At 41.2% G+C, this 27,166-nt stretch overlaps 2 non-coding genes across 2 annotated transcripts; both read right to left on the reverse strand.

The window, feature by feature from the left end:
* Nucleotides 1-255: 255 nt before the first annotated feature.
* LOC141624381 (small nucleolar RNA R71) lies at nt 256-362 on the reverse strand. Its single transcript, XR_012534188.1, has one exon. It is a non-coding gene; the product is annotated as a small nucleolar RNA R71 (small nucleolar RNA).
* Nucleotides 363-25,909: 25,547 nt separating this feature from the next.
* Nucleotides 25,910-26,016, reverse strand: LOC141625647 (small nucleolar RNA R71). Its single transcript, XR_012535415.1, has one exon. It is a non-coding gene; the product is annotated as a small nucleolar RNA R71 (small nucleolar RNA).
* Between the last annotated feature and the right edge of the window lie 1,150 nt (nt 26,017-27,166).

Raw genomic sequence — 27,166 nt, forward strand, 5'->3', positions numbered from 1 at the left:
GAAAGGAGCCAATTTGGGGGGATGCCTAGTGAAGACCCTCATTCTCATATGGAAACCTTTTGCGACTATTGTGATGCGATTTCTCAAACCGGTGTAACTCAAGACCAAATTCGATGGGTCTTATTTCCTTTTTCTCTAATTGGTACCGCAAAACAATGGTTAAAGGGCCTTGATAAGGCCACTCTCAGAATTGATTCTTGGAAGAAGTTGGCTCTAGCTTTCTACAAAAAATTCTACCCACCGGAAAAGAATAACATGCTAAGAGCTCAAATTACGGGTTTTAAGCAATGGGATGAAGAATCTTTGTATGAAGCTTGGGAGCGGTTCAAGGGAATTTGTCGCTCATGTCCTCACTATGGACTTAGCGAATGGTTCTTGGTACAACAATTTTGGAATGGTTTATATGAAGATTCAAGGAACATTCTCAACATGGGATCAAATGGAATGTTCACCGAAGTTGATGACAATCAAACATGGAACAAAATTGAGGAAATGGGGGTCCATAACTCACAATATAGTAGACCTCGCAAGGCTACTAGAGGAGGAAAGCATGAAGTGGACTCCGTTACTCAATTGGGTGCTCAACTTAGTGCTCACATCGACACAATCAATTTGAAGTTCGAAAAAGCTATGGCTAGACTTGAAGAAGTCTCAAAATCACCAAAGCATCATGTTAATGCCATGACGGCATCTTCATCAATCCCAAGTGGGATATGTGAGAATTGTGGAACTTTGGGACATGACCAAAGTGAATGTAGGGGAACAAATGAACAAGTGAATGCTTTCCAAGCATACAAGAGTGGTACCCCTTATTCCAACTATTACAATGAGAACACCAAATTCCATCCAAATCTCTCATACAAAAGCCAAAATGTTCAAAACCCTCAAACAACATACACCCCACCTCCCATGAGAAACCAAAATCAAAGACCCTTTTACAATCAAAACCAAGGTTACCAAAATCAAAATCCATACAATCACCAAAATGACCAAGGTTTTGATGTCCAAAAAGCGGTCCTCCAAATGCAAAAGAATCAACAAGAATTTTTCACTCAAATGCAAAAAGATAGTCAAGCAAAGGAAACCACCATCAACAACATCCTAGCTTACACCAAGATGTTGGAAACCCAATTGACTCAACTAGCATCTTCAAGCTCACAAAGACAAAAGGGGCAATTACCACCTCAAGGTAATCCCCCAAGACATGAAACGGTTAGTGCCATTCACTTGAGAAGTGGTACAAGGTATGAAGCACCGAAGAAGCAAGTTGAGGATGAAGTTGTGGAAGCTAGTGATAAGGAAGAAATTGTGCAAAACTCCAAAGATGGAGAATCATCAAAAGAAGAAAGTTCAAAGAAAAATGAAGACAAGGTCAAGGAGAAGGAGCCCATTGTGATTAGACTTCCTTTTCCATGTCGTCAAGCCAAGCCCAAATTTGATGACCAACTTGGAAAGTTTATGGAAATTGTGAAGAATTTGGAAGTCTCAATTCCTTTCACGGAATTGATCAATCATGTGCCGGCCTATGCGAAATACATGAAAGATATCCTCACACAGAAGAAGTCGATCCGGAAACTTGAGACTATCGCCTTCACTAAGGTGAGTAGTGCAATACTTCAAGGGAGTTCACCTCCAAAACTAAAGGATCCGAGAAGCTTCTCAATACCGTGTACCATTGGCGACACAACGATCAACAAAGCCTTATGTGATCTAGGGGCTAGTGTGAGTGTCATGCCGTACTCGGTGAGTAAAAGGTTGGGGATGGGAGAGCTTAAATGCACCAATATCACACTCTAAATGGCCGATAGATCGACGAAGACACCATTAGGGATATGGGAAGATGTCCCCGTACGAATTGGGAAGTTTTTCATCCCGGTGGACTTTGTCATTGTTGATATGGAGGAAGATTCCAACATTCCAATCATTCTAGGAAGACCTTTCCTACACACCGCGGGTGCGGTGATTGATGTGAAACATGGTGAGCTCACTCTAGAAGTGGGAGATGAAAGCGTAACCTTTAATCTTGACAAAACTATGAGAGCTCCTCGTTTGCATGAACCATATTTCATGATTGATCATTATAGCCGAAAGGATGAAAGGAAGAAGTCAGAACTCCAATGGAAGAAGAAAATTGAAGATGCTCCATTCAAAGAGCAAGTGAATTGTGACAAGGAGAGCTTGCAAAGCTCATCAAAATCAATCAAAGAAGAAAAGGATTGCCTCGTTGGCCAAGAGAAGAATTTGGGAGAGTTGTCTCCATCAAATCAAGAGATTTTCAATGATCAACTTAATGAAGTTTGTGGTCTTTGGGATGACGAATTTGAAGGGATTTTTAATCCCTAAATTGGTAATGCCATCGATCAAGACCGACAACAAGGGCCAAAGTCTATTGAAGAGCTTTATAATGATAATGAACAAGCTTTTGATTACTTTTTCAAGGTGTTGAGCAACATCAACAACACCTTGAACATGCCCCCTTGACATCTCATCAAGAATGAGAGTTTGGTGGAGTCCTCCCTAAACCACCGTTTGTAAATATTTCTAACTCCCTAACTCGCATTTCAATTCTTGTATTGCATTTTTGTCATCTTTGGATTTTTATTTACTTTGATCAAGATAATTGTCATGTTTGAGAGAAGTGAGGGAGGGACTAATAATTTCAATTGATGTGTAGTGCTTTAGCTTAGTGTGGGGATGGGAATTGCCTAGGCTAATCATACCTTAGTAATGCCCCCACAATGAAGAACACAAGATATGAAGAAGAATGGAAGAATGATAAAGGATATGCATTGTACACGGATGGAACTGAATCCGGGTACAAAGGGGTCGAATCCGAGCGGATTCAGGAGAATCCGCCCGTTTTCATGCAATCCGAGCGTACTGGGTAGAAGACGCACGTCCCTATGAGCTGAAATTTTGAAATATTTTTGACTGTAAGAGAATCCGGGTGTCCTGAACAACAATCCGCCCTTCTCTGAAAATTCGTCCGTCTTGGAAAGAAGACGCCCGTCTTCTAAACTGAGGAAAACAAGAAAAATTCCTGGACTGAAATCCGTCCGTCTTCTGAAGAATCCGCCCGTCCCGTATCAGCGAATCCGAGCGTCTTCTCTTAAAGACGCCCGTCTTTAGGCGAGTTTTTCCCAACCCAGAAAGTGCAGAATCCGCCCGTCTTGAGCAGAAACCGCACGGATTGTCCCTGCAGTTCGAATTTTTTCGGTCTTTATAAAACCCCTCCCACCTTCATTCATTCATTCATTCATTCATAACACTACTTCAAAACATCAAAACCCTCATCCTCTCTATCACAAAAACAAAATCCCTCAACTACATTCACCAAAATCAAATCAAACCATCCTTTCAACAACAAATTAATCACTCCTTTTTCAATAAAAATCAAAACCAAGCACAAAATTTTCAACCTTTGAGTCGATTTTTGAATTCATAAAGGCAAAGCCTTTCACCTTTAAATCAATTTGGGTACACTACAAATTGAAGATTTTTCATTCTTTTCTTGGTTAATTCATCAATGGCAAGGACTAAGGGAGCAACAAAGGCAACAAAGGCACCAAAGACACTTTCACAAAGGCAAAAGGCTCTTCAAGCAAAGAAAGCATTGGCTATGGTGGTAGCAACCCCAAACTTGGAAGTGCAACAACAACAAAAACCTTCTATGGGAGCAACAACATCTTCTACTTCGGAAATCGATCAACTTTTGCATTATCCGGAGGTAACTTTTATTTCCTAAACCCATAGAGATACTTTTTCCAAGTTTGCTAGGAAATCATTTCAATCCACCAAGTTTATTTGTGAAGACACCTTGGATAAGTTGGGTGTCCTTGAGCAAACTAGAGCCTTTTTCAAAGCAATGGGGTTGAAGAAATTGTTTGAATCAAAAGAATTGACATACCCCTCCCTTACCTTGGAGTTTTTGAGTTCTTTGAAAGTCACCAAAGTTGAGACTAGGGAGAATCTCGAGTTTCGTCTAGCAAATGTTAGTAGATGCATTTCCTTTAGGGAATTGGGTGAAATTTTGGGTCTTAGTGATGAACCGAGTTATTTTAAGAATTATGGAAAGTATGACCCCGACCCTCTTTGGGAGGCAATTTCCAGACGGAAATTTGAGGATTTTCATGCGAGTCGTGCTCTTTTAGTCCACCATCCGGGCATAAGAGTATGGCACAAGGTCATAGGAAACACCATTATTGCAAGGAAAGATACCAACCATTTCACCAAACTTGATTTTATTCTTCTTGAATCGGCTTTGAACATTGGAAGAGTACACACCAAGCCTTTCAACTCTTTAAGGCTTTTGGTAGATAGATGGCTCAACATTGATTGTGGGAAGAAAGGCACTACCGTCATTGTCAATGGCGGCCTAGTCACTATCCTAGCCAAATACTTTGATCCTAACTTCAACAAGGATAGCAAGTATGAAGCAAAGGAGGGTGGTCATTTTGTTGATTTGCATACTATGATACACAAGTACAAGTGGGTTGCCCATAACCCTCTTGACACCAAGTATGGATGGCTCACTAGTGAAGCTAGATCGTTTACTTTGCCTTCAAAGATTTGTCGTCTAAGCGTCCACCGGACCAATTATCTACTTCCCCTTTCTAAAGAGGCCGAGTATATTATCCAACAACAAAAGGGTGAACTTGAAATGCCCTCCTCTTCCATTGTCACACCACCTTACCCTTTTGAGTACCAAGAGTTCAAGCCGGAAGGTGTTGAAGCAAGAAATGATTATTTGACTCTTCTCATGCAAGCAATGCACAAGCAAGCCTTTGAGGATCGGAAAAATGCTTACTTAGCTCAATATCCACCCCTCCTACACTTAGCTAGGCAAGGACTACTTGATCCATCATGTCCTTTGCCTAGTTGGGCGGATAGAGAAGTCCTATTTCCGGGTGCATCTAGGGTCGTTTCGGGTGACAATGAGGTTGTTGGTAATGAAGAAGTTGATGATAACATTGATGAGGAAGCAAGTGAAGAAGGAGAAAAGGATGGTGAGCAAGATGATGAGCAAGGTGAAGAAGAAAGTGAAGAAGCAAATGAAGAGGGAAGTGGCAATGAGACCACTTCTAATGAGGAAAGTGATGATGGAGATGATATGATGGAAGATTAGCAAGCCTTGGGGGCTCCTACCATCTTATGGTTTGTCTATTTCTCTCTTTGTTTTAATTATTTTCTTGATCATTGTTGGAGTAGTCCTAGCACCATAGAGGACTCACACCTCGGTACCATTGAGGTGTTCTCATTTTATTGTTCCCATTTTCAAAATCCAAAATGACAAATTAGTTTCATGCATTGCATAGTGTGTGCATGAACTACACCCATCCTTGGACATTAGCAATAGTGTCTCACTCGGTTTGGGGAAGTTAATGCATACACAACGGGAGGTAATCTAAATTATCCTCTCCGTCATAACAAAAACCATGCATCATGTAGTGTAGCTTAGTGTAGATTGCATTTAGTATAGAAATCATGCATCATCTTTGCATAATTTCCATCATTTTGGCCATTGAGGACAATGCCCATATTAGTGTGGGGATGGGAATTCTAACATTTAACTCTTATTCAAAAAATCCAAAAAAATTGAAAAAATTTCAAAAATCATAAAAATTTGAAAATTGAAAAACCCAAAAACATGTTTATTTCCTTCTATAATCTTGTGTATATATTGTTTTGTATATATTCTGTTTGTTCTATCCTTGTTCACATTGATTGACTACGCCACATCCGAGACAAGAGGATATTGAAGACCGCATGGTATGATCTTTCCAATCTCCTTTTTCCTCTTTATGTTAATGACTATGTGGCTTTATTTTGTTTGATGTCGTATAACAATGTGAACTTAGGACTTGCATTTAGTTTATTTGTCATATTAGTTGATAGAATCACTTGCATTAGGATGTTTATATTAGTTGCATCATAGCATGTAGTTGCATTTAGATAAAAGTTTTGAGAAATGCCTAATTAGGAACTTTGACAAGAGCAACTAAGCCATTACAAATACTTGTTCAACTTAAGACTTTGCCTACTAGAATGGTTGTAAAACACCCTAGATAGTGTCATACTAGTGTCTTTTGACCCATGACCCAAAGCCTAGTCAAGGGTTTGCATGTGAGTCACCTATCCAACCCCGTGATGCGATGTGGACTTGGTTAACTTGTCTAGGTGACCTTGATTGACCTTGTGGTAAGGCAACCCAAAAATATTTTCTATCAATAAGTTTGAAGTGCTCATTTCAAAGAATTTTGTCATGTGGAAGTAATTTAATGCCAAAGAAACCTCAAATATTATGAATTGTTGAATGTTGAGAAATTTAAATTGTTTTGATGGAGGCGTACCACTTCGATGTGCTTTGGAGCAGGATCCATTGAATTGGGCCCCCACACGGTTGTGAATTCGGCCGCCCAGAGACAGAGTGACTATCACCCCGAAAAGCTATTGTCTAGAGGTTAACCGGTTACCTAATAAGCGATTGGCGAAAGCAAAGGACACTAGCCCGGAAGGGACAAACCCCATCTAAAATTTTTAAAATGTGAAAGTTGAAATGAGGTCAATTTTTGAATACTAGTCATATCCACCCGTTGTGTATAAAGATTTGAGCATTTCATTCCCAAAAAGCCTTTTTGTCAAGCCACTTTGTCGAGCTTGGTACGATCCATGACCTTAACTTTTGTAGAGAATTCGAGACTTGTCATGTCATATGCTACTAGCATCATAGGGATCATCATTCCACCACCATCCGATCGCTCTTGACGAAAGCATTTGGAAATTGAGGATGAAAGTAGTCTAGTTTAACACCATTTGGAGGTGATTTAGTGCCATCCTCTTAGCCTTAGTAATTTGTTGAACTAGTATTTGTGAAGGATTACATGCTCTTAAATTTGTTCCTCTTTAGTGCCTCCGCCACTTGATGAGGAAGTGGCTATTCCTTTTGTAGATGCATCAATTATGTGATTTTGTATGCTTAATGTTTGGATGTGTCGCCATTTTGGCAAGACCCACCTTGCCTTGAAAGAAGGCATCCTACCTCATGGTTGTCTTGTTGTGAGTTGAAGGGGCGGAGTGAGACCCGCTAATCGTCTCATATCGGCTATGTTATTAGGTTAGTTTAAATAATGGTCCTAGTCTTTGTCACCTCTTTACTCGGGACGAGCAAAAGTTCGGTTTGGGGATATTTGATGTGACCATAATTAGCGCATATTTATCCCCCGAATTAGCCTTGTTCCCATGCTTTTTAGTGCATATTTGGGTCATTTATTATCTTTAGTTCTTTGTTTTGCGTATTCTTTGAGATTTTGATCCCTTGGTAGGAAAGGAGTAAGAATCTTGCATTTTCATGGCAAAATGAGACTAAATTGATCGAATTCAATGACCAAGCATCAAGGAGAGACAAGATTAGAAGGCCTTTGTACATATGATAGTAGATGAGCAATGTTGAGAAAGGATCCTTGAGTCCCCAAGGAAATCCCCAAGGAATTTAGGAAGAAAAGGGAAGAAAAGAAGAAGAAATCTTGCTGAGGCACAATCCGTGCGGATTGACTACAATCCGGCCGTCCTCACCATGCACAATCCGTGCGGTTTTCCACCAAGACGCTCGGGTTTAGCCACCACAATCCGCCCGGATTCTCTTGAATCCGCTCGTGTTCCACCACCAGATTCCGCCCGTCCCGACTCTAATCCGCTCGGATTCCAGCAAGCGCAATTTCGTCTTCTCCAAGCTACAAAGAAAGAAGCCCTTCCTTCGAAAAATACCGGCTCCTCCCTGCTCAATCTAAAAAGTGTAATTACTAGTTTAGCCCTTAGTTAACCCTAATGCATCCCTCTAATTTCCACTATAAATACCCCATTAGTCTAATTAGAAGAGCATGTTCTTCTTATCAATAATTAGAGTAGTTAATATCAATCAAATCTCTCTTTAGTTTTGTAATCAACAATTAATCAAGTTCTAATACAAGTTTTATTTCCTTAATCTCTCTTTTGTTCATCCTTTATTTTGGGTAATTGAAGATTATTTGGGTTATTATTGGGAGATTGACAACCTCTCAATCAAACATCAAGTACTTCTTTTATCTTTGCTTTATTATTGGAATCATTAGTTGGTATAATTCTCTTAATCCCTCTTTAATTATTGTTAATTACTTTCATTTATTCATCATGTTTCCTTTTGTTGGTATGATTGACAACCTTGCTAGCATGATCAACATGATAATGAGTGAGTAGTCTCTTAGCTAGGGTTAATGGGTGATTAGGGGAAACCAACATGGGGAATGATTCATGCTTAAATTAATATGCTTTCATGCTTTATTTGCTTGCTTGTTTTGATCTCAACTCATGCACATGTTATGTTTGATGACATGCGAGCCTATGAATCCTTGCATTTTTTACCCATCACCTATCTTTTCAATGAGACTTGTAAGACATAAACCAACTCGAGTCTCATTAGACCATGCATGTTGTTGAGTAGGGAAGATTAAGTCGACTTGTAGGTGTTGTACAATCTAATCGATTCGGCTCCGGGACCCAAACTTTCCTAGGATTGTAAGATATAACCCAACTCAGTCCATCACAACAATAATTGCTTGCTTATAATTTGAGAACATGTTTGTATGATCAATTCCCATGATTCCCCTATGATCCCATGACACCCTAGTGCCTTTTATCAATTGTTTACAACCCTTTTAATTCATCTTGCTTGTTTATTTTCATTGCTATTTTAGTTAGTGACCTTCTACATCAACCCAAATTGTGACACCCCTAAGACACCACTAGTTTCAATAGAAATCTCATTTCAATACCCGTCCTTTGGGATCCGACCTTTACTTGCCTCTTTACTAATTGTAGAGTTGTTTGTAAAGCTATAAATTGTGTTTTGATTCGGACGTGACCCAACGACCACACCTTTAATTGTGAACACGAAACGGACCGATCAATTATAAGCACCCACTTCATACTTCTCCACACTAGAGAACTCATTTGTCCATTCTTTTAGACGAATTTCAATAGCGTTCATGATGTAGGCTTATTTTGGGAGTTTTGTGTAATAAGACGAAGAAAGACGGAAGAATTATGTGAACAAAACCTCCTTCGACGTCTCTATTTATACTAAAAGTTGTTTCCTAAAATCCATCAGAACGCACGCACTGGGGAACAGGCGCAGCAGGTGCTGCGCCTCTTCCTCAGCTGTTTTTCTGTGATTTTCCGCGTTGGATCTTTCCTAAATTCCTCAACGAATAATTTCCTATTCATACGGGTTATTATTTTGGTAAATGCGTCAAGTTACCATATTTCGTGTTTCCTAATTTTGCGGGCACGCATCTCGAGACGATTTCGACATTTTCGTCATTTTAGCACATTTATACATTTCTTTTTAATTTTCTTTTTGGGGAATCATTTCACCAATTTAATTTAATTTATTCCTTTTTACATTTTGGTATTTAATTTCATTATATCATTTTTCGAACTTTACCTCTTTTTCCTTTTGGAGAAATCATCTCACTCTCCACTTCAAACTTATATGTTTTTATTTTTTCTTTTTTTAGGAGGTAACCCTCCCTACCGTCCGGTCATTTCCGACCAAATTTTTGCATTTTTGCCATTTCCGACCAAATTTTTGAATTTCTGGACATACTTTTTTGCATTTTCGAGTCATTGTTTTGCGCTAATTTAGGCCATATGTACAAATATATGTTCTGTGTGATTTCTGTGTAAATTTCAGCAGCATGACGGCGTAAACCGTCATCTACCAAACCTGTTCAAAGCTAACCTGCAGGTACAAACAAAGCAACCCAGCAGCAAAGGCACTCAGACCGTCATATATACGATCAAAAAGGGATATGTACACCAAACTGGGGGCTCGAGCCCCAAAACAAAATCCAAATGTCCGAAAATGTACAAATGTACAAAAATACAGCCAAAAACAAGAAACAACAAGAAAGCTACTGCTCGTCGCCGTCTAGCTCAGCAACTCTTGCCTCGAGAGCAGCAACCTCGGCGTCACGAACCTCGAACTTCCTCAGCAGGCGAGTCGTCTCCTCTCGGGACTGAGCAACCTCTCGCTCCAGCTCGCGCTCCCTCTGCAAACGACAAAACTGACTCATGTCAATCATTTCAAGCATAAAGGAAAATTAGAAAACTCAAAAATAAAGTAAACGGAAGGTTCATACCTGACGTCCTCGGCCACCAGCAAGTGCCTCGACGGCAGTAGCCCGCAGCCGGTTGGCTACCCTCCACAAAGCCACGAACCGGGATGACGACACCTGCATTTCAAAAGGAAAATGTTTAGCAATTGAGCAAACTCGAGCAAATGTGTTCTTACACGAAAACTATATAGACTAGAAGACTCACCCTCCAGATCAGATGCTGCCAATCATCCAGGCCAGCATCTCTCACCGCCACGTCAAAGTAACGTAGCTCGGAGATCGTCGTGTCGGTGTACTCAAGGGTCTCGGGGTACTCTGGGGGCTCGATGCCCGCCGCCTCGACCTGCTGCAAAGTCAGATAATTTCCGTTAACCGATGATATTTCATCGTATGCTCAAACAATCAAGAATGAAAGAGGGCAAAACACTTACCACAACCGGCCAGTACGCCAACCTCCCGTAGAGGAACGCTGAGTAGTCGTCACCCGGAAGGAGGAGGGCGTCGCCACGACGCGACCTTGCCAGGTCGGCCTCCTCTCGGCCTCGAAGGCTCCCTAAACATCGTCCGAGGAGGATCGATGGGAACCGTCAAGACATCCCGAGAGCACTGACGAGCCAAGCGCTCACCCAAGTACCACACAGGACCCATCGACATCCTCAGCAGCAGCCGGCTCGAGCTCGTAGGTCGAAGGACCTCGGCCACGAAAGGAGGAGCGCCAGCGTACTCCTCCCAAGGCCTGGGCACCCACTAGAAAAGCAAACGAAGGGTCATTCTTATGATCAGTTCTAAAAATAGAGAAAGAAAACACAGTCAAAGGTAAGGTGAAATACTTACGCCATCCAGCTGAAGAGCGTTCACCTCCCGCCGACAGACGTCGTGGAAGGAACGCCGACTCCTCGTGCGGCACATCTCCCAATCCCTCACGACAGGATAGGCCTTCTCCACCGGCTCCGTCCTCTTGGGCGTGAGGCCCGGAAAGTAGGAGTACACCCACGCCTGTAAATCAAGATAATCAGCAACGATCTTTCGTGATTTGATAAGAAAAAGAAATGATCTTTCATGAGAAGAAGTGAAATCATGTCGTAGTCCTCCAAAGTGACCCCACCTCACCAAAAGGCATGTGAAACGTGGAGGTCGTGTCCCAAAACCGGTCCAAGAACGCTCGAACGAGACTGAGGTTAGCCCAAAGCTTCCTCTTTGCAATATCCCTCCAAGCCTGTACCAAGGCACCGAACGCTCCTCGTTCGATCATGGTCCGCTCCTCAGCCGACAGCCTCTCGTAGCACCCCATCGCCGTCGTGTAGCTCGAGAATGACCTGATGTTCCCGGCCTCCTATGTTGATTTGAAACAAAAGCTATCTTTAGCTCAAATGAAGAAGAAAAGGAATGACAAACATAAATGAAAGAAGATATATGAAGAGTGATGAATCCTATTTACCAAGCTCTTCACCATCCTGTAGGACAGGTGACCCTCCGCAGCCCAGAGCAGGTGCCTACTATCCCAGGTCTTAGCCCACCCAGGTGCTCCCCTCAGCTGGCGACCACCTCGTCCAACGTTGGCCCGTCTCGGGGCCTCCTCCTCCTCTAGGACCTCGTCCTCAGCAGCCGTCACCGCAGCGGTGAAAGCCTCCTCCAACGCCTCCTCAAGCACCTGATAAGGGTCAACAGCAGTGTCCACGTCCATGGGAGCCCTCCCAGACATAGAAGCCTCATCACCTACAAAATTAAAGTAAATTTAGGCCGCGTCAAGTGACGACAAGCCTTGATTAGGGGTTTTTCGAGTTTTCGGAGCTCCGAAATCGCTCTTTTCTCGCCATCTTTGGCAACTTTCCCACAAACCCGTCCACTCATGTGGTAATTTGGGTCAAGTCAAGCCTAAGTTGAAGCCTAGTCATGGGTTCGAGTCGGAAATTCGGCAGCATTTCGTTATAACGGCGATTATGCCCTAAGAAAAGTGTCCTGAAAAAGCAGTCACAAACCAAAATTCTGAGATGGTAGGAAGTTTACCCATCATACAAGGATTCCAAATATCAAGTTTCGTCACAAATGGGCAATCCTAAGGCTATTTTCGAAGCAATTTACGGTTTAGCTGTGAAACTGTCTCAATTTCACTCAAATGCTCAAAACTCAACGAAAATTCGAAATAAATACATGGTTATGATCCTTATGTTACCAATTGGCCATTTACAAAGTCAATTTGGCAAGGCAAAATCATTTGGGGGAAAAGTCCCAAATTTTCGACTAATTAGGGTCGAAAACCCTAATTTTGTCGATCCCATTTGAGCAAATGCGGAAGATAAATGCAAGATTGATACACATACCTCGATTAGTCATGGAAAATGAAAGCTTTTGGATCAAATTTTGACGGAAATGGTTGGAATTTGAGAGAGTAATTGAGATTTTATATTTCGAAATAATGAAATGAAACCCCTGTTTCATCGGGTTTTTACGCAGGAAAGACACGCCCAGGAATAGACGCAGTAGGTGTTGCGCCTCTTCCAAGGGACGCAGCTCTTGCTGCACCTCTTCCTCAGCTTCCATTCATACGAGTTTTCAAAAATTCGTTATGAGTTCGTTATTTTTGTGGGCCCATCTTTGGTGCGCCTCTTCCTTGATGCTACATCACATATTTGGTCCGTTTGACGTATGTTCTTTGCCCGGATCCACATCTTCCAAGCCAACAACAGATCATCGCCTTATTTTTTACCCAAGACCTAGCTTGTCACAACGAGCATTCCTTCTTTGACAAGTGTTTCGACACGCCTTTATTGTTTTCCCCCAGCGAGAGTACACGGATAGACTTTCCCTCTCGAGACATGGAGATCAGTTCCCGATTATGTTCCCCCAGCGAGAGTACACGGATAGACTTTCCCTCTCGAGACATGGAGATTAGTTCTCGATTATGTTCCCCCAACGAGAGTTCACGACCGACAGTCACTCCCTCTCGAGACATGGAGATCAACATCGACCCCAAATTCTTCAGAAGTTTGTTTGAAGCTGAACACAAGCAGATTTCTCCCAGCAGTTCCAGACTGTGTCCTGCCGTCTTCTCCCAATATCACGTTTTGTTTTCCCTGGAGTTCCAAGGAATTTCAGGTATGGTCTCTTCTTATGGCTGGCGAGCCTCCTTACGTAGTCTAATGGACTTTAAACGACCCTCCCCGATAGTCGACAGACTCTAAAATGTTCCCGACGACATGTCCTTGGTTCAGACCCCTTGAGCCGCCTCGCGTCGCCATAGTCGTCAAGTTGTAATCTTCGATTGACCTGATGGCCATACTTTGACTTTCCCCTTGTCCAAGCCTCAATCAAAGTGGGGGCTCAGTAGATACCTCATTTCTGCACCTCCCGCAAACCACCCGGTGATGATTGGGCCGCATGTTTGGTACGCGGAACGATTTATGACAGTTCGTAAGTTTATCGCCAAGTGATCGCTCAAACATTTATGTCTACCTCTTAAATGTCATCTACGTGCCGATACGGTCGTTTTGACAGTAATTAGAGTACATTTGGTGTCCGGGCCTAAAACCGTCTTTATTTTCTGACAGCCATTAAAATGCCGAGTCGGAATATTCTGGAACGTTCCGGATACTTCTATTCCATATTTTATAAATCTTTTAATCTTTGGTAAACAATTTCCCGTAATATTCACACAAAATATTAAGGAAAACCAAATTATTCCGTTATTCCATAAACTAAACACGGAAATCTTTCTTCCACAGGAGGAAACCACTTGGGAAAGGACGCGGCAGGTGCTGCGCCTCTTCCAAGAGACGCAGTGCATGCTGCGCCTCTTCCCAAGTCCTTTTCTGCGTATTTTTCATATCTTTTCATATCTTTTCGAGATTCACTTCCAAAGTTTCTCCGAAAAACCGTACCTCCTCCACGTGATTAGTAAAAATAGAGACCTTCGGTCTCACATATTTCTCACATGAGTGTCCGCCCTTCTCTTCTCTCTCTGCATTCTAGACCACGTTCTTACTTTTTGGCGTCTACGTGCTTGAACTTTCGACCACGTAAGCTCGGATCCTTCTGAGTACCAGCCTCGTTTTGCATGACCAACCAATTTGACCAACTCCACCATAATCAACTTTAATCAATCTGTTTTAATTCCTCTTACGAGGGCAGTTTCGTCTACATTCGAGTCGAGCATCACTAATCGTTAACTTAGTTCATCTCGTTTCGTCAAACATGTAAGTCTGAGGGTGTAAATCTCTCTTTTATTCATTGTTATTCATTTATTGCAATCATGTTGTAAGATTTATGTCGAAAATACAATTAAAACAGATTTCCAAAACCCTTTGTTTAAAACCCTTTTTTACGGATTATCAGAGGACAACCGTCGAGAAAGGACGCAGCAACTGCTGCGCCTCTTCGTGAGGGCCCTTGATTTCGCTTCCTTTCTTCTTCCTTCGTCTTTCGTTGATTCGTTTGTTTTTCTTTTGTTTTCATTTGTTCCTTGTTTTAATATAACAATCTGAACATAATAATTTGACATATAAATTGTTCATCATTATTAACATATAATTCATCTCATTAATTCCCGACTTAAATCCTGAATAACCAATATTTGCGGGTTTTTCGTCACTAAAGTCAATTCGGTTTTTAGAAATTCGATTCATTCATATTGGGTTTCTGGAATTTGATCTCTGATATATTCTCACCTGTTTATTATCATATCCATCATTAGTTCATCATTAATAGTTTATTTAACCTAATTAATTTGTTTAGTTATTAATTTGTTAATTAATCCTCTTTAACCTTGTAATAATTCGTCCTAATTAGTTTCATCCATGTTTATTGCTTTCATGACCGTTAATCGCATGTAAATAATCTGATAATCACTTTCATACGAGTCAAATAATATAATCGATCATTAAAATCACCAACAAATATTAACGACTTGCAATTCCGGCTTCACAGCCAAAACTGAGCCAAGGAACAGACGTTGTGACTGCTACGCCTCTTCCAGAGGGCGCAGCTCTGCTGCGCCTGTTCCTGGTTGACGTCTGTCTCTGAACTCCCGTTTTGCCTTGACCTAATTTATTAGTTTACGTATTTAATTAACTATTATTCGTATTATCACCTAATGATCTGTTCGTTCATTCATTTATTCTTTCTTTTCTAAGCTATCCGTTTTAGATGTATTATCGACATAAATCATTAAACCTGATGTAATTATTGTAATTTTCATTATTGTAATTTCTTTTATTGTATTTATCATTGTACTTTTTATTGCTTGTACGTTTTCACATGTAATTGAACTTAAATCCCGATTCGACCTAATTGTATGCTAAATTAATTGTTTACCGACTTAGTATTAATTCTCACATGTTAGGATTAAAACGTTGGATGTTGCATTGCATGCATATAATCGACAATATATCGAGTATAGATAACTTCCCTAATCATTAGTAGAGGCCGCTATCGAGGCGGGCGGGATTAGGTGTTCGATCAAAAGAGCTTCCTAATACATACCCTCACCCCTTACTCCAGATCTCTGTGAACATCCGTATTCATTGGCATCCACGAGAGTCATTCTAGACATAGAATGCTAAGGGTAACGAGTTCTTGGTGTTCATGTCACTACTTTGTGTCTTGACATGGCATGAAGTATTCGAACGGTTTCCAATTTTCCACAATAAATTGGTGGCGACTCCACAAATGCAAACGCTTGTTTCCCAAGCGCCCCCGTGTCCACAGTTATGTTGGGTGAGATATGTATGATCGGTCGGATATTAATTGCGTAGTAATCCGGCAGATTGTTTGGATTTGGGTGACGCACAGTCTTGAGTGAAATACAACAGGGGTTGATGAATATGTTGAATAATTGAAAAGTTGTTTAGGAGATTTGGAGTTAGTGTATCATTGATTATTTAGTACGGAGTAGTATTTGGTTTCATTGTCAATTGTGAAGACTTAGGTTGATAAGAGTTTATAGGATGAGGAATTGAGCTGTGTACGTAATTAATGGATTGCTAGTAGCATTATCGTTGGCTATCTTACGGAGAGAAGCACTTTGCTTTTATTTTGGTTATCAGGATTTGCACATACTTTGATAGAAGTATTGTATTTTAAATTGTCTTTCCTTTGACCGAGACACGTGGGTGAGTAGCTTGGAGTTTTATACTCTAAGTATTGAGCACGGTTCTTTGAACCTTTGACAATATCGATATTGAAATTGAGATGAATATTGGTTACTGGTATTGAGTTATGAGTTATGGGGCCTTTGAGCCGAGTTATTTTATAGTGCAGTGTGACCATGGTTATTAAGTTGTTTGAGTTTGAAATCGATATGGAGATGAAAATATTGTTTAGCAGTTTTACGGCCAGTTCACTCACCCCTTGTCCTGGTCTTAGGGTAGATGATGAGATTGCGATACGTGGTTGCTTTTCGAGTATTATATTATGAGACAAAGTAATAAGTAAGACGGAGTAATAAGCTGAGACTTGGTTAATTATAGAGGCGAGGAATGAGTACTTTATTAAAGGAATAAGTTTGGAATTAGTTTGAGTTTGGTTATCGGGGAGTGTTTTTATTATTCTGTTTGTTTATTTTTATGTTTACGTGTTTGTGTTTCCGCGCCATGACCAAAAACTATACTGCTTATATTAAAGCATTATCTGTTACTCAGCTCCACGGCTGACGTGTTTTCTCCCTTCGGGGTTACCCGTCATGGTGGTAGTTCCTTTCTGTCTTCTGGTTTTTTTTCAGGTTACTTTCGCTGCAGTTCAAAAGGATTTTATTTCAAGTGAATATTTTATTTAAAGTTTTGTAAAAGTTTGTTTACATTTTTTATTATTTTATATTTAAAAGGATTTGTAATAAGAGACTGTGTATATTGATTATAATACCTCTCTATTTTGGCTCAGTATTTTATATAATTATAAGTTTTTAATTAGCCAAAAATGAGGGGTGTTACAGCATCGACTTCCTGCTTAAGGCATCGGCCACCACATTGGCTTTCCTTTCATGGTATACTATCTCCATGTCATAATCCCCAATGAGTTCAATCCATCTTTTTTGCCTCATGTTCAACTCCTTTTGGGTGTAGATGTATTTCAAACTCTAGTGATCGGAAAATACCTTAAAGGTAGCTCCATACAAGTAGTGCCTCCAAATCTTCAAGACAAAGACAACGGCTCCCAAATCTTGATCATGTGTTGGGTAATTCTCTTCATAGGACTTCAATTGCCGCGATGCATAAGCAATGACTCTACCATTTTTCATAAGCACACATCCCAAACCATTCTTCGAAGTGTCGGTATACACCTCAAAGTTTTCACCCCCTTCCTGGAAGGCTAACACTGGGCCGTGGTTAGGCGTTTCCTTTAGGGTCAAGAACACCGTCTCACAACTCCCGTCCCACTTGAAACGGTTTTCTTTTCTCATCAATGATGTCAAAGGTCTAGCGATCTTGGAGAAGTCTTTCACGAACCATAGATAATACCCGGCTAGACCTAGGAAACTTTGAATCTCCGCCACATTCTTGGGTGCTACCCACTTAGACACGGCCTTAATCTTTGTAGGATTCACGTCAACTCCTTCTCTTGATATCACTTAGCCTAGGAAAGCCACCTTCTCCAACCAAACTCAAACTTACTAAGCTTTGCATATAGTCGGTGCTCCCTCAAGGTTTTCAACACGATTCTTAAGTGCTCTTCATGCTCCTCCTTGGTTTTAGAGTAGACCAAAATATCATCTATGAACACCACTACGAACTTGTCCAAGTACGAACTAAACACCCTATTCATGAGATCCATGAACGCGGCCGGGTCATTCGTCAACCCAAATGGCATCACTACAAACTCATAATGCCCATATCTTGATCTAAATGCGGTGTTTGGAATGTCCTCATCTTTAATCTTCAATTGATGATAGCCTAACCTTAAGTCAATCTTTAAAAATACTCCAGCTCCACTAAGTTGGTCAAATAGATCGTCGATTCTTGATAAAGGATACTTTTTCTTGACGGTGACGTCATTCAACTCCCGATAGTTGATACATAACCTCAAAGTCCCGTCCTTCTTCTTCACAAATAGAACCGGTGCTCCCCATGGCGAAACACTGGGTCTAATGTACCCCTTATCTGCCAATTCCCAAAGTATCTTCTTCAATTCCCTAACTCTTTTGGACCCATCCGGTACGGGGCCCTAGAGATTGGTCTCGCTCCCGGTTTCAAGTCCACCCCGAATTCTACTTCTCTTGGTGGAGGTAATCCGGGCAACTCCTCCAAAAATACATCCTCAAATTCTCCCACTACCGGTATCTCTTGAGCTTGTGGCCTCTCCATGCTAGTGTCCCATACATGACACAAAAGCATAGGACAACCTTTCTTTAAACATGTCTTTAAGGTCATCACCAAAACGAGTTTCACCTTGGGCTTGACCAAGTAACCCTTGTTTGATACCCTAACACCTTTGGGTCCTTTCAAAGCTATTTTATTTTGGTGACAATCTAGATTGGCTTTCTTCTTACTTAGTCAATCCATTCCTAAAACTACTTCAAACCCCTCCAAAGGAAATTCAAAAAGATTTACCGGAAATTTTGTCTCGTGTACCAAAACCGACACCTCTTTATACACCATTGAACATAGAATAGACTCTCCCGAAGGTAGGGACACGTCATCATTATCTAATTGATGAGTCATAATTATATACATATTTATGTCTCACCTTAATTGCTTTTGATACGGTTTTCGTGCTAAATTATATTATTTACATGCCTTTTATGTTAGAATGTCGATACTTCCGCTATTCGATGTTTAATGCAGAAATGATACATTTAAGGAGCAAAGGAATGAAATGGGCATCGCGGAGTAGGCGTGAAGGAATACACGAAGCATGGCACGGGAATCCATAAGAATGAAGGAAGAGAAGTTAAGAAGACAACACGAAGAAAAGGGCTGAAATAAGTTAGTGCCTCGATCAACTGGAGCTGCGCTCGATCGAGGAAGCATGTACTCGATCGAGGAACCGCTTGATTCCATATTTTCCGCAATTTTCTTTAAGTCGGTTATGTTTATTATAAATACCCAAATCGTACCCTAGTTTATTTTACGCTTTATTTTACTTAGTTTCGTATTGCTACCCTACAAAACTCTCAAAATACTTTTAGCTTAGATTATTGTTCTTACTTTTGGATCTGAATTCCGTTCTTCATTATTCGTTAAGGTACTTAATCTTTCTTCATTAATTATTAATTTAGTTCATGCTATTATTTCTATGCTCGTATTTATTGTCTTTAATTATGTCTTCATCAATTATTGTTGTTGTTCTTCCCTTTAATATGAGTACCTAATTCTCTTATCTAGGGTGAATGGAGATCTAGGTTGTTAGAAGGGGGAATTAATTAATGAATTGATAGTTAAAATTGCTTATTCGTTGTTGTTCAGTTTATTGTTCTTCATCTAGTTAGTTAATTACTGGCCAGGGTTAATTGATTAGTATTGCAAATTGAGACTTTCACCGACTGGGTTATAATCAATATAGGCTGCGATAACTTAATAGAGATAATTTAATGATAGCGATTGCATGTTAAATTAGATCTAAAGGAATATTGAATCGATCGATCATATAACCTTAAGCAAGATAATTAGCTTTATCAATAGGTTAAGTCTCACCCTCGAATAACTACCTATTCAACCAAAACCCTAGACTTCTTAATATTATTGTTATTCATCTTTATTTCACTTGTTATTAGTTGTTAGAAACCAAACATTCAAAACCCCCATAAAATTTGGTTACTTTAAGGCGATCTAAATATAAACAAAGTAGATTAATTACCTCGCCTCCTTGTGGATACGATACCTTACTTACCGCTAGCTATTTGTTAGTAGTATTATAGGATTTATTTTGATTAAGGCCAAACGACTGAAAATAACCTTATCACTAATTCATCCTCCCCCAAACCTAGGGTCAACACATGACTCTTGGACATAAAATAAAGTGTCGCTCCCGAGTCAAATAAAATGAAATAAAGAGGAGAATTAATAAGAAATGTACCGGAGACCACATGAGCATCCTCCTCGGCGCTTTTCTTGTCCGTGGCAAAGAGTTTGCCACTAGCCTTGGGCTCTCCTTGCACCGTGCTTGCCGAGTTGGTTGGCCTAACCCCCGAAGTGTTGCCTCCAATGTAGCTTGCTGCCCTTGATGGTACTCCTCAGTTGAAATTTCCACGGTTGATTCCGCCATTATAGGTCGAGTTGGCATTCCTTTGGTTGCTCCATGCGCCCGAGTTCCGGTTGCTAGCTCCACTTTGAGAAGGGGTGAGGTAATAGTTTCCTTGCCCAAACCTCTGGTTGGGGCCCTTTGGAGTACTAGTACACTCATTTCTCTTATGGTCATGGCCACCACAATTATAGAATCTCAAACCACCACCTTCACTAGCGGCCCCTCTTCATAGCCATCCGGCTTCCCAAAGCCACTCTATTGAGATCCTCCCGAATAAGACTTAGCTTGATTGTAGTTAAACTTCTTTGATTAGTTTCCCCCGTCTTCACTTTCGGTCTTCCGCTTTTCTCCGAACCTTTCCTTGGTATCCTTAGTCATATTGAGAAGCCTCTCCACATTTCTGGCCCTAGCATATACTTCCTTCAAACTAGACAATTCACCCGGCGAAAGTTTCTCCAAGATTTTGGCTGTCAATCCCCCTTCAAACTTAAGGGCCAAATGAGATTGGCTAAGATGAAGGTCTTCCACATAGGTGGCGATCTCGTTGAAACAAATATAGTAGTCTTGCACCGTCATTGCCTCGGTCATTACGAACCGATCGAACTCCGCCCGGGGTCTACATCTAACGTGCTCGTAAATGAACTCATTCCTCATCTCCATCTTGTAGTCGGCCTATAGTGTAATACTACGGTTTTCTGTACTGTTGGGTACTCTATCGAGTGAGGCTTACTCTGTCGAGTAAGTGTTTTGTGATTTCGAAATAGTGTTCTGCTGACGGGTACTCGATCGAGTAAGTGGGTTACTAGATCGAGTAAGTGGCACTCGATCGAGTAAGTGGCACTCGATCGAGTAAGTCAGTTTTTACGGGTTATTTGCCGGGTTTGATAGCAACGCGTGAAAAGGTTATATAAGCTTCTCCGTCAGTTTCTTTTTACTTTTACCAAGTTCTAAACATTTTTTATAAGAAAACAAACATCGTTTCATTCTCCTTTCGTATTGCTATCAAATCCAAGGGGCTAGAGTCGTTGGAATTCAGATTCTTGTGAGCGTCGTATTATGGGTAAAATTCTTGTACAGTTTTTATATCGTTTCATTGATATTAGTTGAAACCCTAATTGGTTAATTTGGGGGTTTTGTGAGTATTTTGATACTAGATGGTGATTGTATGATTGTGTATTTTATAAGAGGTGATTTCGTAGAGGAACTTTGTTGATTCGCTATTGTGACGGTATTGGTTATTGCTTTTCAAAGTAGGGTTTCCCTACTCGGTTATTGATTACATAGTTGTTGGTGATGGTTGTGTTTATTGTTGATCTTTATCGTATTGGTATTGTGTTGGTGTTGTGTTGTATAATTGGTTGCGTAATTGTCTGTGGTTCGCAAGGCGTGTCCTCGGCTGAGTGGAGTCACTTGCGGGAGTGGCTTCACGCCCTTGATTCGCCCTTTGTGGAACCTGCCACAGAAGGGTATGTGCACATTAAGGAACATGGGTTATTTCTCGGAATAGATGAGCGGGGATTTGGTGGGTACGGCTGCGGTCCCCCACTGGAGGTGATGCGTGTCCTAAATATGATGCTTTACACCCTCTTTTACACGCATTTCAGATCTCAATTAGGTAGTTTATGCTACTATTTCCCCTATTTCCGTCTACTTTCGTGTTTTTATGTAATATTGCAGAAATGTGAAGAATCCGGCGGAAATCGAGCCGAATCCGTCCCTAAGTGCTTGGCATAGGACCTGACATGAAGTAGTGACTCGAGAGATGAACTTGGTGCGCGTATCAACACCTAAAAGATAGATTTGCGAGAATTTTAGAAGCGGATTACCAGCTACAGTGGTCTATAGACTGACCTACGCGGTCTATAGACTGTCAGAATGCTGAACAGAAGTCTGCATGAAAGAGGAGCAGTTGATCGACTGATGCCTTGGGTCGATCGACCAGAGCACGATTATCAGAAGCTTTTGTACAGCGCATCTTAGTCGATCGACCGGTCTTAGTGGTCGATCGACCGCTATTTTAATCTGACGCAAATTAAAAGGACGAGAAGTTAGAAGCCCAATTGTAATTAGGTTTTAAGAATAAGAATCACGCTATATTCCTATATAACGTGAACCCTATGTTTCAGAACAGGCATCGGGTTATTCTAGGGAATCAATTAGGGTTCATCACACAAAAAAGGTTGAATTTTGATTATTCCATTAGTTTAGAATAATTTTCGTCAATAAAGTTTGCTTTTCGCAATTGGTTTTGGTCTTTTCCTCTTCAATTCTTCTTTACGGTATTCTTCTATTCCTTTGTTCAGTTTCGTTGCTTTAATTCTTCCATAGTTTAGAATTGCTAGTTTAGATTTCCCAAAGCCAAATTCTCGTTTCATGTTAGTTATCTATTTAGTTAATTCAATTATGAATTCAATTGCTTTATTTGTAAATTTTATTGTTGTTTTTATCACCATCATGAGTAGCTAAATCCTTTGTGTTAAGATGTAGGGGATCTGTAGGTTAGACGGTTTCGACTTAGGCGACCTGTTATCGGGCTCGGTCGATCGACTGATCTACATGGTTGATCGACCGCCGCGTGTTAGATTAGCTGCGTCTTATTTAATTTAATTGCTATATTTGACGAATCGAGTGCACGCGACTAGTTGAATGCTTAGGAATTTACCGAACCGACAGATCGAAAGATGGGGAGGGAAATAGACTACTTAATTAAGATGACTAAATTAATAAGATCGAGAGGTAAGTTAATTTAGGCTTTAAGTATCATTAATCAAGAACGAAAGTTAGTATTAGTGAGATTTAGGGACCCGTAGCTTAGGCCGAAAGGTTGCTACCTGTTAAATTGGACCGAGAGGACTTTTTATTTTCCCGTCTAACATGCTTAAAACAGTTTACTTAGAGTTGCCGCCATCGAAATTACAGTGAACCGACCATCTAAGCATCCTTTTAATATTTGTTTTCATCTATTTTCATCTACTGCTCATTTATTTGTTTTAAGTTTAAATTTTAATTTGATTGCCTTTAGTTATAGAACTGTTCAAATCAAACCCCCCCTCACAAGTGTTACTTTAGACTAAAATTAGACACCTATTAATTGCATCGCCTCTCTGTGGTTCGACCCTGACTGCCACTAGCTGTAGTAGTAGTTTCGATTATAAATTTATCTTTGATACTCCACGACGGTATCAAATTTTGGCGCCGTTGCCGGGGAGGCAATTGTTTAAATTTTTAGTTGTTTTTATTTTAGTCTTTATCTTAGTTTAAGGGACATCTGTTCCTTAAACTCTTCTCATATTCTACTTATAGTTTCCTCTTATAAGCAGGTCACAGGGTGGTGAATTACGACCGTTAGATCCTGAGATCGAAAGGACTTTGCGTGAGTTGAGACGATCAACTAGAGTATTGCCGACAGAGGAAGAGATGAGTACTCTGTCCAGTTACTACGAGAACGAGTTATTTGAGGAGGATCCACCATCGTCTCCTATTTCTACCTCTTCAGCTGAGACCGTTACATCTCCAAATATGGCTGAAGAAGCAAGTATAGCCAGCCACTCCGAGCCAAAAGCTGAGAATCTCTATAAGGGATTCGCGTTGCCAGCCGGGACGGAAAGAAAATTCGAAGCAAAACCGTCCTACATCAACTTGGTTGTGAGAAACCAATTTGGGGGAGCTGCGAATGAAGATGCTGCTAAACATATGGAGATATTCATTGACTACTGTTGTTCCATGCCCCCACCAGCAGGTGTGACCCAGGACGAGATAAAGGAGACGATGTTCATATTCTCGCTCCGTGATGTCGCTAGGGAGTGGTACCGAGATCTGGATCGAGCTGCCAATAGGATTACCGATTGGAATTCGCTAGCCCTATAATTTTATAAGAAATATTTCTCTACATCGAAGACCAATACGATTAGAGCTCAGATCACAAGCTTTTAACAGGGTCCTGATGAAGATTTTCATGAGGCATGGGTCCGTTTCAAGAAGCTGGTGCGATCTATTCCGCGCCATGGGTTTGAGAAATGGTTTATGTGCAACCAGTTCTATAATGGTCTTTATGATGATCAGAGAGCTGTCCTAGATGCTGCAGCTAATGGGAGATTTCAAGAAAATAGCGGTGAGACAAAGGGGTGGAAAATCATCGATGACCTGGCCACCCATAAAGCTGAGCATGGGAATTCTAGAGGAAATCGAGAAGATCGGTGAATCTCCCGTTGTAGCGCAATAGAGGCCCTTCTGCGAGATTTGACAAGATGGATTTTGGGGATCCCAAAAAGGTGGGATATATAAAGTTAATGCGATTTCGAGACGGTCCCTTTACATGCAAAAGATGTGGAGGAGAGGGACATGTTTCGGAGTTTTGTACTAGTTTGAATGAAACATGTGCTGCCTTTCAACACTTTAGGCAGACCGGTACTTATCCCGATCCCTCTAATGTCCACCCCAATTTGAGGTGGACTAACCAGAATGTCCTTAATCCAGGTCCACAAAGAAGAAAGGCAGCAAAGACAAAATTATGTGCCCCTTCATAAGCGGCAGCAGATATCAAAAGCCTCCCTATGTGCCTCGAAGTGACAATTTCAAGGTTCGATATTTTCAATTGAAAAACATGTTTTAGAATTTGTCGGGTTTGCTGCAAAAGGAGTCTCTAGCTAAAGAGACTTCTACAAAAATGTTGGAGAGTCAAATTGCCCAATTGGCAAGCAAAAGTGCAACTAGAGCTCCGGGGCATTTACCGTCGCAGCCAGATCAAAAAGAGACTCTAAATGCGATTACTTTGAGGAGTGGGTCTACCCTTGATAGGCCTGCTATGGTCAAAGATATTACTGGAAAATATGGGGCGGAACCGAGTAAGAAAAAAGCTGGAATGAACAATAGCAAGAAAAAGACGATCAGCAGGTACATCAGTCGATCGACTGACACCTGGTCGATCGACTGATCGGAATAATGATGAAGCACAGTCTGCGGAAGCGATCGATCGACTAACAGACATGGTCGATCGACTGAAGATACGTCTGATCGTGAACCTTTTCGTCCTCCAATGCCAGATAACTTGAGGGACTACTTATTTTGGGGTACGACGACTCTGAAATTATCGAGGCAAGATCCAAATGCTGATGGGTCAGTTCCGGTTCCAAAGTATGACCCTACGACGGTTAATGGTTCATTCCTACCTGTTCAGCTGAGACCGTTACATCTCCAAATATGGCTGAAGAAGCAAGTATAGCTAGTCACTCTTAGCCAAAAGCTGAGAATCTCTATAAGGGATTCGTGTTGCAAGCCGGGACGGAATGAAAATTCGAAGCAAAACCGTCCTACATCAACTTGGTTGAGAGAAACCAACTTGGGGGAGCTGCGAATGAAGATGCAGCTAAACATATGGAGATATTCATGGACTATTGTTGTTCCATACCCCCCCACCAGCAGGTGTGACCCAGGACGAGATAAAGGAGACGATGTTCATATTCTCGCTCCGTGATGCCGCTAGGGAGTGGTACCGAGATCTGGATCGAGCTGCCAATAGGATTACCGATTGGAATTCGCTAGCCCTAGAATTTTATAAGAAATATTTCTCTACATCGAAGACCAATACGATTAGAGCTCAGATCACAAGCTTTTAACAGGGTCCTGATGAAGATTTTCATGAGGCATGGGTCCGTTTCAAGAAGCTGGTGCGATCTATTCCGCACCATGGGTTTGAGAAATGGTTTATGTGCAACCAGTTCTATAATTGTCTTTATGATGATCGAGAGTCTGTCTAGATTGCAGCTAATGGGAGATTTCAAGAAAATAGCGGTGAGACAAAGGGGTGGAAAATCATCGATGACCTGGCCACCCATAAAGCTGAGCATTGGAATTCTAGAGGAAATCAGAGAAGATCAGCTGAATCTCCTGCTGTAGCTGCAATAGAGGCCCTTACTGCGAGATTTGACAAGCTGAATTTTGGAGGATCCCAAAAAGGTGGGATATATAAAGTTAATGCAGTTTCAGACGGTCCCTTTACATGCAAAAGATGTGGAGGAGAGGGACATGTTTCGGAGTTTTGTACTAGTTCGAATGGAACATGTGCTGCCTTTCAACACTTTAGGCAGACTGGTACTTATCCCGATCCCTCTAATGTCCACCCTAATTTGAGGTGGACTAACCACAATGTCCTTAATCCAGGTCCACAGCAGCAGCAGCAGCAGAAAAATTATGTGCCCCCTCATAAGCAGCAGCAGTATCAAAAGCCTCCCTATGTGCCTCAGCAGCAGCAATTTCAAGGTTCTGATATTTCCGAATTGAAAAACATGGTTAAGAATTTGTCGGGTTTGCTGCAAAAGGAGTCTCTAGCTAAAGAGACTTCTACAAAAATGTTGGAGAGTCAAATTGCCCAATTGGCAAGCAAAAGTGCAACTAGAGCTCCGGGGCATTTACCGTCGCAGCCAGATCAAAAAGAGACTCTAAATGCGATTACTTTGAGGAGTGGGTCTACCCATGATGGGCCCGCTATGGTCAAAGATGTTACTGGAAAAGATGGGGCGGAACCGAGTAAGAAAAAAGCTGGAATGAACAATAGCAAGAAAAAGACGATCAGCAGGTACATCAGTCGATCGACTGACACACCTGGTCGATCGACCAGATCGGGTAATAGTGAAGCTTCTGGTTCTGCGGAAGCCAGTCGATCGACTGATATACATGGTCGATCGACTGAAGATACGTCTGATCGTGAACCTTTTCGTCCTCCAATGCCAGATAACTTGAGGGACTACTTATTTCGGGGTACGACGACTCCGAAATTATCGAGGCAAGATCCAAATGCTGATGGGTCGATTCGGTTCCAAAGTATGACCCTACGACGGTTAATG

Source organism: Silene latifolia, chromosome X (assembly GCF_048544455.1).
Source record: "Silene latifolia isolate original U9 population chromosome X, ASM4854445v1, whole genome shotgun sequence".
In the NCBI taxonomy this organism is placed as follows: Eukaryota; Viridiplantae; Streptophyta; class Magnoliopsida; order Caryophyllales; family Caryophyllaceae; genus Silene; species Silene latifolia.